General features: G+C 39.7%; 1 pseudogene; it reads right to left on the bottom strand.

Annotated features, from left to right (window-relative positions):
* Vmn1r-ps48 (vomeronasal 1 receptor, pseudogene 48) lies at nt 3,760–4,651 on the bottom strand (annotated as a pseudogene).

The following is a 10,628-nucleotide window of genomic DNA, read 5'->3' as shown; positions in this document are numbered from 1 at the left end:
GTACAGGTGCACACAAGAGGTCATGGTGCCCCCTTAGAACTATATGTGAAAAGGCCAACAACAGATTGGGAAAGGATCTTTACCATTCCTAAATCTGATAGGGGAAGAATAATAATAGTTTTATATATATATATATATATATATATATATATATATATATATATATATATATCAAAAATATGGACTCCAGAAAATCAAATAACCCTATTAAAAAATGGGGCCAGAGCCAAATACAGGATTCTCAACTGAGGAATACTGAATGGCGGAGGAGCCATTCATGGATACTGCATTGTACTGGTATAGCTACAGACAAGTAGACCAGTGGAACAGAATTGAAGACCCAGAGATGAAACCACACACCTATGGTCACTTGATCTTTGCCAAGGGAGCTAAAACCATCCAGTGAAAAAAAAGACAGCATTTTCAACAAATGGTGCTGGCACAACTGGCGGTTATCATGTAGAAGAATGCGAATTGATCCATTCCTATCTCCTTATACTAAGGTCAAATCTAAGTGGATTAAGGAACTCCACATAAAACCAGAGACACTGAAACTTATAGAGGAGAAAGTAGGGAAAAGCCTCGAAAATATGGGTACAGGGAAAAATTGCCTGAATAGAACAGCAATGGCTTGTGCTGTAAGAATGAGAATCAATAAATGGGACCTCATAAAGTTGCAAAGCTTCTGCAAGGCAAAAGACACTGTCAATAAGACAAAAAGACCACCAACAGATTGGGAAAGGATCTTTACCTATCCCAAATCAGATAGGGGACTAATATCCAATATATATAAAGAACTCAAGAAGGTGGACTCCAGAAAATCAAATAAACCCATTAAAAATGGGGCTCAGAGCTGAACAAATAATTCTCACCTGAGGAATACCGAATGAGAGAGAAGCACCAGAAAAGATGTTCAGCATCCTTAATCATCAGGGAAATGCAAATCAAAACAAACCTGAGATTCCACCTCACACCAGTCAGAATGGCTAAGATCAAAAATTCAGGTGACAGCAGATGCTGGCGTGGATGTGGAGAAAGAGAAACACTCCTCCATTGTTGGTGGGATTGCAGGCTTGTGCAACCACTCTTGAAATCAGTCTGGTGGTTTCTCAAAAAATTGGACATGGTACTACTGGAGGATTCCTCTATACCTCTCCTGGGCATATATCCAGAAGATGTTCCAACCTGTAAGAAGGATAAACACTCCACTATGTTCATAGCAGCCTTATTTATAATAGCCAGAAACTAGAAAGAACCCAGATGCACCTCAACAGAGGAATGGATACAAAAAATGTGGTACATTTACACAATGGAGTACTACCCAGCTATTAAAAGGAATGAATTTATGAAACTCCTAGGAAAATGGATGGACCTGGAGGGCATCATCCTGAGTGAGGTAACCCAATCACAAAAGAACTCACACAATATGCACTCACTGATAAGTGGCTATTAGCCTAGAAACTTAGGATACCCAAGATATAAGATACAATTTGCTAAATGCATGAAACTCAAGAAGAACAAAGACCAAAGTGTGGACACTTTTCCCCTTCTTAGAATTGGGAACAAAATACCCATTGAAGGAGTTACAGAGACAAAGTTTGGAGCTGTGATGAAAGCATGGACAATCTAGAGACTGCCATATCCGGGAATCCATCCCATAATCCGCTTCCAAACGCTGACACCATTGCATACACTAGAAAGATTTTGCTGAAAGGACCCAGATATAGCTGTCTCTTGTGAGTCTATGACAGGGCCTAGCAAACACTGAAGTGGATGCTCACAGTCAGCTATTGGATGGATCACAGGACCCCCAATGGAGGCGCTAGAGAAAATACCCAAGGAGCTAAAGGGATTTGCAAACCTATAGGTAGAACAACATTATGAACTAACCAGTACCGCGGAGCTCTTGACTCTAGCTGCATATGTATCAAAAGATGGCCTAGTCAGCCATCACTAGAAAGAGAGACCCATTGTACTTGCAAACTTTATATGCCCCAGTACAGAGCAACGCCAGGGCCATAAAGTGGGAGTGGGTGGGTAGGGGAGTAGGGGGGAGAGGATGGGGGACTTTTGGGATAGCATTGGAAAGGTAGATGAGGAAAATACCTTATAAAAAATTAAAAATATTAAGATCTTACAAAAGTAACAAATCTTGAACAGATATGGGTATGCACAGCAAATAAAGATGCCAAGACATATTTTTATAGACACTACACTCTATGTGTGAAAGACAAAGGAATATTATTGGACAGGTTAACTTTCTTGTTTTTTCTGGATTTCATAGTGCTAGAGTTAGAGCCAGGATCTCTATTTACTGATAAAACTGTACAACACTAATGATTCCAATTGAGATGTGCATCAGCAGTGTAGAAATTATGTAAATCATTAACTATATCCAATTGTATTTATCTTGTGCTTCAGTGTTATAATGAGAAGTTTATTTTCTTCTATTGTTAGATCCTATCAAAGAAATCAGTTGTAGGGCCATGAAGTGCTGCTGTGGATAACTTTCTTAGAGAAAGATTATTTTCCAGTGGGTAGTGATTACTGTAGATACTTGTAACTATTCACTTTTCACATTTATTTTTAAAGTAGGTGTATACTGTTTAGTTCAATTAGTAACTTTTCTTCTCCTAACATAATAATTATAATTATTTACTACCCCTTTAAAACTACCTTTGCTTATACCTGAAATGTTTCTCAGCTATCAAGATATAAATATGAATACATAGCAATTCTCTCAAACTTGAACAGTTGTCATGGGTGTAACAATCACTTCCTGGATAATGCCATATAGGAAATAAAGAAGCATTCTTGTTCATATGATTTAATGTTTTCCCTTGCATGCCAATTTTTATCCTGTCTGATAGTAGAAGACTTCATCATGCTATCTGCAACTCTATTTGCATATATATTTTATATCTATATTCAATTATAATCATTGTATTTGGAAGGGTATGATTTTGAAATCAAATATTGAGGGATCAGTGATTGAGAAAAAATCCTCTTCTTCCCTATTACTTTATTTTTATTTCCACCACATACATGATGGCTCACAGACATCCAAGATTCGAATTCCACGTGATATTCCACCATATTCTGAAGTCTATCACAGGATGAGTACAAATAGTACATATACATACAAAAAAGCAAAATGCTCAGATACATAAATAATGAAACTTAAGATTAACAGTATCTGTTTAGTTGTGTTTTAATTATTTTCCCTCCATTTCTAATAATGTAATATCTGAATGTTCATCTAAATATAAAAATATGGCATCCCCAAATCCCACATTGCAATTTCACAGTGTTGGTTATTACCCACCAGTACATGAGAAACACAACCTAAACTAAATTCTGTGTAGTATCCAACACCAGCAAACTATAAGTGTCCCCCATTTTCACCAATCTCTTAGACATCTCTACAACTGTTTATTTCCAAATGGTTATTTTAGCACCATATTCTTCAGTAAGGTTGAAAGTCTAGCTTGAAGCCTCTGTTGTATATAAAAGAGTTCAATGAATGATAAACCCATCATAATTATTACAACCTATATATCTCCCAATTTAAATTTATCTAGTATTAATTGAAACAATTTAAAGTAACTGAATTCAATCCTATGCTCAAAAGTGTACTGGGAGTTATTTTACCTACATTGTGGGTCTGATGTGAACATTACATACTGAATATAAAATAATATGTACAGTATATGTTATAAAAGCTGACTGCACAAGAATAAAAATGTCCCTTGATACATCCTAAGTACTACAGAGCTTAAAAACCCTAGTATAGTTTTGATGAGTAGAAAGGGGCAGAGTGCTGGAAAGCATGCACTCATGGCTACATTTACCTTGACAAGCCATGTATCTTTTCTATCTTGGTAAGAAAAATACATCATTAAGATGAAATTCCATAAAGAATTACAAAACTGCTCACTAGGATAATAATACTTTGTGTGGCTTTGGTCTCATGAAATGACTTAGTAGCCAAGGATCTGTGAATATACTGCACCTTCTGCCTATGCTTGGCTAATATCAACAACATGGAGCCACTGGCCAACATCATGAGTCCCAAACACATGACATCACTGGAGGCCAATATGATAACATACACTCTGTAAGTTTGTTTAGCATTATTTACTGCTAAACAGTACAATAATTGTCTAAATTCAGTAAGATTTCCTTTATCTCTCATACCAGTCACTGTCATGATTATGAAGATGTTTATAAGCATACACAGTGACCAACACAAGACCAGGGAAGGACCAATGACTTTGGGGATTCTAGCCTTGAGCTTTGCAGATCTGGAAATGCAGGAGCTAATAGTGATAGCCTGAAAGACATTCAACAGGTATGTGGAACCAAGGGAAAATCCCCTTGCAACTCTATGCAAATAAAAGACAATTTTACATGTAATATCGTCTAGAAAATATGTATGACCAAAAGTAGTCATTGTCTGAGGGACTCCTTTACATATAACAACCATGATGTTGGCCCAAGTCAGGTGTTTGACAATTAGGTCTATAGGCCTTGTCTTGATCCCAGAGAAGTCAGTAATGATAAAACAACATAGCAAGGCTGAGTTCCCCAGCATTCCCAGCATAGTCTGAGACAGGAAAAAGATCCCAATGGTCAGGTCTCTGGAAGCCATTGTCTCATGTTATGGGGGAATGTTACTCAGTATTACATCCAGGCACTTCATGATTGACATGAGGACTAATATCTTCATTGTATATAAAATTTGTTCTGTTAAACACTTAAATATAATATTTTATATCAGATTTCATGTAAATTCAGATTTAAAAATAAAATACTTCTATAATTTTTTAATCATGTATATGTGTTTGTGTCTTTATGTGGAAAAATTTACTTCAGTGCATGTGCCTTTGTAGCCAGACTTGTTATAATTAGTGGTAAGCTGCCAGATGTGTGTGGCTGAGTCTAAAACTGTGTCCTCTATAAGATCTGTTTGCTTTCTTAATCCAGAAAGCCTTCTCTAGAGCCCTCAAGATGTGTTTTTGACCAAAACCATTTCTCTGTCTCAATCTATTCATAAAATTTTTCCACAGACTTTGATCACAGCATTGTAGTTAAAATAAAGACAAAGCAATATTCTTGTTAGGTGTCAGCACTTTCCCCAAGGCTCTAAAAATGAAGTTTGATTTCTAGCTCAAAGCATCCATGTGTGGAGGATTCTATTGGTATTAGTATGATTTTAGGAACCCTAAAGATTTTTTACAATTACTTTCAATGAGAAATGTACTGAAATTAACTTCACCTTTGAAAGAAAATAATTTCCAGCAGCTTATATAGGACAACAGTGTTTTTTCTCCTTGGTAGTCCTCATATGAATTTTAAAACACATGTTATTCACTTTGGCATTCTGTGACTATTTTTCATAATACTGTATGTTTTTTAAAAAATGCTAATAATTTCCAAAATATACTCTTGTAATATATCACATAAAAATGTAAAATATCTAAAGGTGCCAATGCTAGTCACATGTGAAGCACATCAATTTCATCCAAATATGAACTTATTAATTTAAAATGTTCATTCAATTCTGTGATGGTAACCATGAGAGCCTTGCCATGAGCAATTGCGTGCATGTCGTGAGCAATCGCCATTATAAGATGGCACTGGATTCCACTGAGCCTAACTAGTAAACAAGCCTTATGCGCAAGTGCAAGAGTGAACTCACTCCTAGTCACTGCCCTTCTCACGGCATAGTAATGGGGTGATGGGCAAGCAACGAATCAGGAGCTGTCACGCCACATCAGGTGCTGAAACATCACACTGCGGGCTATATAAGAAGCACCATTTTCCCGGTCTTCCCTCCTGATAAGTAAGCAATAAAAGCTTTGCTGCAGAAGATTCTGGTTGTCCTGAGTGTGTTCTTGCCAGTGGGAACAAAAGCTCGAGCAATAAGTGGTGCCGAGAAACCCGGGAACTACCATCACACCAGCACAAGGGAGATCCCTCGTTCACGAGGCGGAACCAGAACTGCGAGACATTACAGCTTTAAGAGGTATGTCTGGCCTTGAACTTTCGCCAGTGTTAGAAGCCTTTTTGTTCCTTTTCACATGTCAACAAGTGGTTAAGGCAGGGCAGAGAATTCTGGATGAAATTCAAGACAGTCTATCAGAGGTAAAGCGGGGAGAGAGAGTAGGAGAAAAGAGGAAACATGGTGCACCAATTAAGCATACAGGCCTTTCCACTGGTCTTGAACCCAAGGAAAAGTTAAAGTCAGGGAAGAATACCTGGGGAAATGTTGGAAGGAAGGAGAAGGAAAAAGAAAAAAAAAAGATCAATCAGCAGAGGTTTCTAGGAGAAGGAACTTATACCTGCCACTAGATGAGTTTAAGCGGCTAGCTCTTAGTAGCTCAGAATCAGATGAAGGAATTAGCTCCTCTGAAGAAATGGAGTTGGAGGAGGGAGCTGTTCATTATAAGGGAGAAAGGTACCAGCAAGATAAAAAGCGAGCTACTCAGTCCAGAAAAAGGCAAAAAGCGACTGGTGAAAGCCAGCTTGCTGCTTGGCCTCTGGACTGTCAGCTTCAGGGTCCTAGTGCACCTCAGCCCTATGTGCAGAGGTACCATTCAGAGCCTTATGTGCAGAGGTTCCATTCAGAATCTTATGTGCAGAGAAACCATTCAGATTCATTCATTCTAAAAGAGGAACAGAGAAAAGTGTAGCAAGTGTTCCCAGTTTCTGAAGGAGCTGAGGGAGGGCGTGTCCATGCTCTGGTAGAGTATATACAGATTAAGGAGCTCACAGAAGCAGTTCACAATTATGGAGTCAACGCTAATTTCACTATAGCACAAGTCGAAAGTCTTGCGAATCATGCTATGACTCCTGGTGATTGGCAGACTGTAGTAAAAGCTGCAGCCCCCAGTATGGGAATGTATCTTGAGTAGAAAGCCTTGTGGCAGGACTCCTGCCAGACGTAGGCAAGGGCCAATGCAACCATGGAAGGGGACCAAAGAACGTGGACGTTTGAATTACTTACAGGTCAGGGACAGCATGCTGCTAACCAAACAGATTATCATTGGGAGCATACGTTCAGATCTCAGCTGCCGCTGTTAAGGCATGGAAGGCACTCTCTAAGAAGGGAGAGGCAAGTGGGCATTTGACCAAGATTGCTCAAGGTGCACAGGAGTCCTTCTCAGACTTTGTGGCCAGAATGACGGAGGCAGCAGGGAGGATATTTGGAGATCTAGAAGCAGCTATGCCTTTAATTGAACAATTGGTTTATGAACAAGCTATGCAGGAATGCAGATCAGCAATTACACCTAGAAAGAGTAAGGGCTTACAGGACTGGTTAAAGGTTTGCCTTGAGCTTGGAGGGCCACTTGCTAATGCTGGATTGGCAGCAGCCATTCTGCAGGGGAGGAGGCGCTCAGATTCAACTGAGCTCAAACTTTGCTTTAATTGTGGCAAACCAGGGCATTTAAAATAGGACTGCAGAGCCCCTATAAAAAGGACAGCACCAGGATTGTGTACTAAATGTGGAAAAGGATATCATTGGGCTAAGGACTGTCGTTCAATTAGAGATATATGAGGCAGGCTCTTGCAGCCTACAAGGTCTTATTGTCCACCATGGAGTTGTAGATCAGGATTATAAAGGGGAACTTCAGGTTCTCTGTTCTTGTCCTTAAGGTGTCTTTTCTATATCACAAGGGGACAGAATAGCTCAACTAATAATTTTGCCAAGCCTACATGGCTGTTTTCCTTCCTCTGATATTCCTTGAGCTGCCAGAGGGATTGGTTCTACTGGAAATGATTCTGCTTACTTAATAATGCCTTTAGATTCCAGGCCATCCTTGGAGTTAGTTACAGAAGGGAAAAATTAAGGGAATTTTAGATACAGGAGCAGACAAAAGTGTTATTTCTTCTCACTGGTGGCCAAAAACCTGGCCTGTAACTCAGTCATCACACTCTTTACAAGGGCTAGGCTATCAGTCCTGCTCCACTATTAGCTCCTGTTCTTTGAACTGGCAAATGAATGTCACACATACTTCCTCCTTTGGGAAAAATCAATATTTACATGTTTACTAATCTGTCTAGGCAGATTTCTTTGTATCTTGCAGGAAATTGGTCTGAAAGATTGGATGAGACCCTTGAGGCCCTGAGAGCGGCTGTTCTCAGGATCAACTCGACACGAGTGGACCTGTCATTGACAGAGGGTCTCTCCTCCTGGTTTTCATCTGCTTTTTTTTATTTTAAGGAATGGGTAGGGCTAGGTTTATTTGGTGTTGTCACCTGCTGTGGACTTGTGTTTATGCTCTGGTTAGTTTGCAAGCTCAGAACCCAACAAACAAAAGACAAGGTTGTGATTGCTCAAGCACTTGCAGCCATTGAACAAGTGGCCTCCCCTGAAATTTGGCTGTCCATGGTTAAGACCTAAATCGCATCTGAGTTCTCTGCTATTGCATCCCACGGATTTGTGGATACATTTCACTGGGATGTAAGAGTCTCAACGCTCATTGATCAGTACTTACACCTCGCTGAGGTTTACTAATTAGTTTTTTGGCTGGCCTCTTTTATAGAGTTCGCCATAGGTCATTTAGCAGGTACTGTCACACAGTACTGCGGTATCCAGAGACAGGCAACATTCCTCATGCACAGACCAACCTAAGACACGGGACCAGGTGGCGATAGAGTTACCCTATGACAGGAAAGGCTGTGACATTGGAGGAATGACCTGAGACAGGAGCCACAGCAGATGGACATGACTGCAGAGGCCTAGACCACCCTCAAATTTTAATAAAATAAAAAGGGGGAGATGTGGGGAGCTTTGCCGCGAGCAATCGCGTGCATGCTGTTAGCAATCGCCATTATAAGATGGCGCTGGCTTCCACTGTGCCTAACTAGTAAACAAGACTTATGTGCAAGTGCAAGAGTTAACTCACGCCTAGTCCCTGCCCATCTCGCTGTGTAGTAATGGGGTGACGGGCAAGCAATGAATCAGGAGCTGTCACGCCACACCAGGTGCTGAAACGCCACACTGCGGGCTATATAAGCAGCGCCATTTTCCTGGTTCGGGGTCTTCCCTCCTGATAAGTAAGCAATAAAAGCTTTGCTGCAGAAGATTCCGGTTGTCCTGAGTGTGTTCTTGCTGGCAGGGACAAAAGCTTGGTCAATAATTAACACTAATAAAATAGTTACTATTTTCTCATAGTTGTCTAAACATAAGGCAAATGAAATTTTTTTGTGTGACTATATGCACAGTGGAAAATATTTTTTTGTGAGAGACAAAGAACATAGGTAACATATAAATACACTGATTCAAAGGAGAAGATGCTGATTAAATTCATTTCTGCAAGGTAGAAACTACAGCAGCACAGACATAAATATTCAGCTCTGACCAAATGATGTTGAAATTGGCAAGATAAAGAACCCTCATTGGAAATAATTGAAATTTGTCTGATTATTCACACATGTTTATACTCATAAATTAGCAGGAAATTATTCCACTATTGATGTTACTTTCTATGGAAGAAAAATAGCATCCTATCACTCTGCCACTCAGCACCACTGTTTTCAAAATCAAACTACCAACTTTGAGGTGATCCACAGTTAAAGTGGAGCCTGAAAAAAAGGGGGGGGGAATATTCAGATTTAAGTTCTACTCTTCTGGTGATTGAGGTGCTGCCAGGTGTTACATGTCACTGAGAATGCCAGGAAAAGTGTGTGTGTGTGTGTGTGTGTGTGTGTGTGTGTGTGTGTGCGTACATGTGTCCCTTTAAACATGGTGACAAATATTTAAAAAAAAAAAGACCCCACCAACAACTTGGTACTAGGACTCCTATATCAAATTCCCCTTACCAAACAATATTAGGGAAAGACATCTGAACACAGAAGGTTCTCTTTAACAAGCTCCCTTCAACTGTCCAGTGCTCAGGACTCAGATGATCTCCATCTCTCATAGCATTCAGAAGATGCAGCACTGTGTCTCTGAAGGAGAGAGAGAGAAGGGCTCACATAGCTGCATTCAAACAGCTGGCTGCAAACTTTCCTGTATTCTGCAGGCCTGGTGGAAGACATTAAGACTCCCCATGGAAAGTATATGTCTCTGTGAAGGCAGATGCTGAATGGGGCATTATTGATCTGTGACCTTACCTCCCTGTAGTCACCCATAAGAAATGACATGTTGATATACTGAGAACATATTTCCTCTGAGGTGAGTATGATGACACAAGTAGTATCCATGACTCTGCCCAATGAGGGAAATGACATCATCCGTTTTCCTATCATGAACTTCAAGAAAAATTCAATTGTATTTAAACTTCACAGGGACATTCTGAAGAAAATGATCTGAATTCTGGTCTCCGGGGGTGTTAGCACACAAAGGGAGGACAAAGAGCTGGAACAGATGGATCAGTTCTAAGGAGAAGTAAGAGATGGTGAAAAATGTTAGCTCTGGATGAAATTTGAATACTCTTAGAGGCAGAAACTCCAAATATTACTGAATATACAAACAGAAAATAACCAGACCACGTGCACATACAAGCTCTGCAACAAAACATTTTCATTTTGTTTTTGTTTTGTTTTGCTTTGTTTTGTTTTGTTGCATTGTGTTGCTATATTTTTTCCACAGAGCAAAACACCACTGGTAGAAACTTATG

This window comes from Mus musculus, chromosome 7 (genome assembly GCF_000001635.26).
Source record: "Mus musculus strain C57BL/6J chromosome 7, GRCm38.p6 C57BL/6J".
NCBI classification, from domain to species: domain Eukaryota; kingdom Metazoa; phylum Chordata; class Mammalia; order Rodentia; family Muridae; genus Mus; species Mus musculus.
Note: the sequence above shows the minus strand (reverse complement) of the source record. Positions and strands in the feature narration are given on the sequence as shown.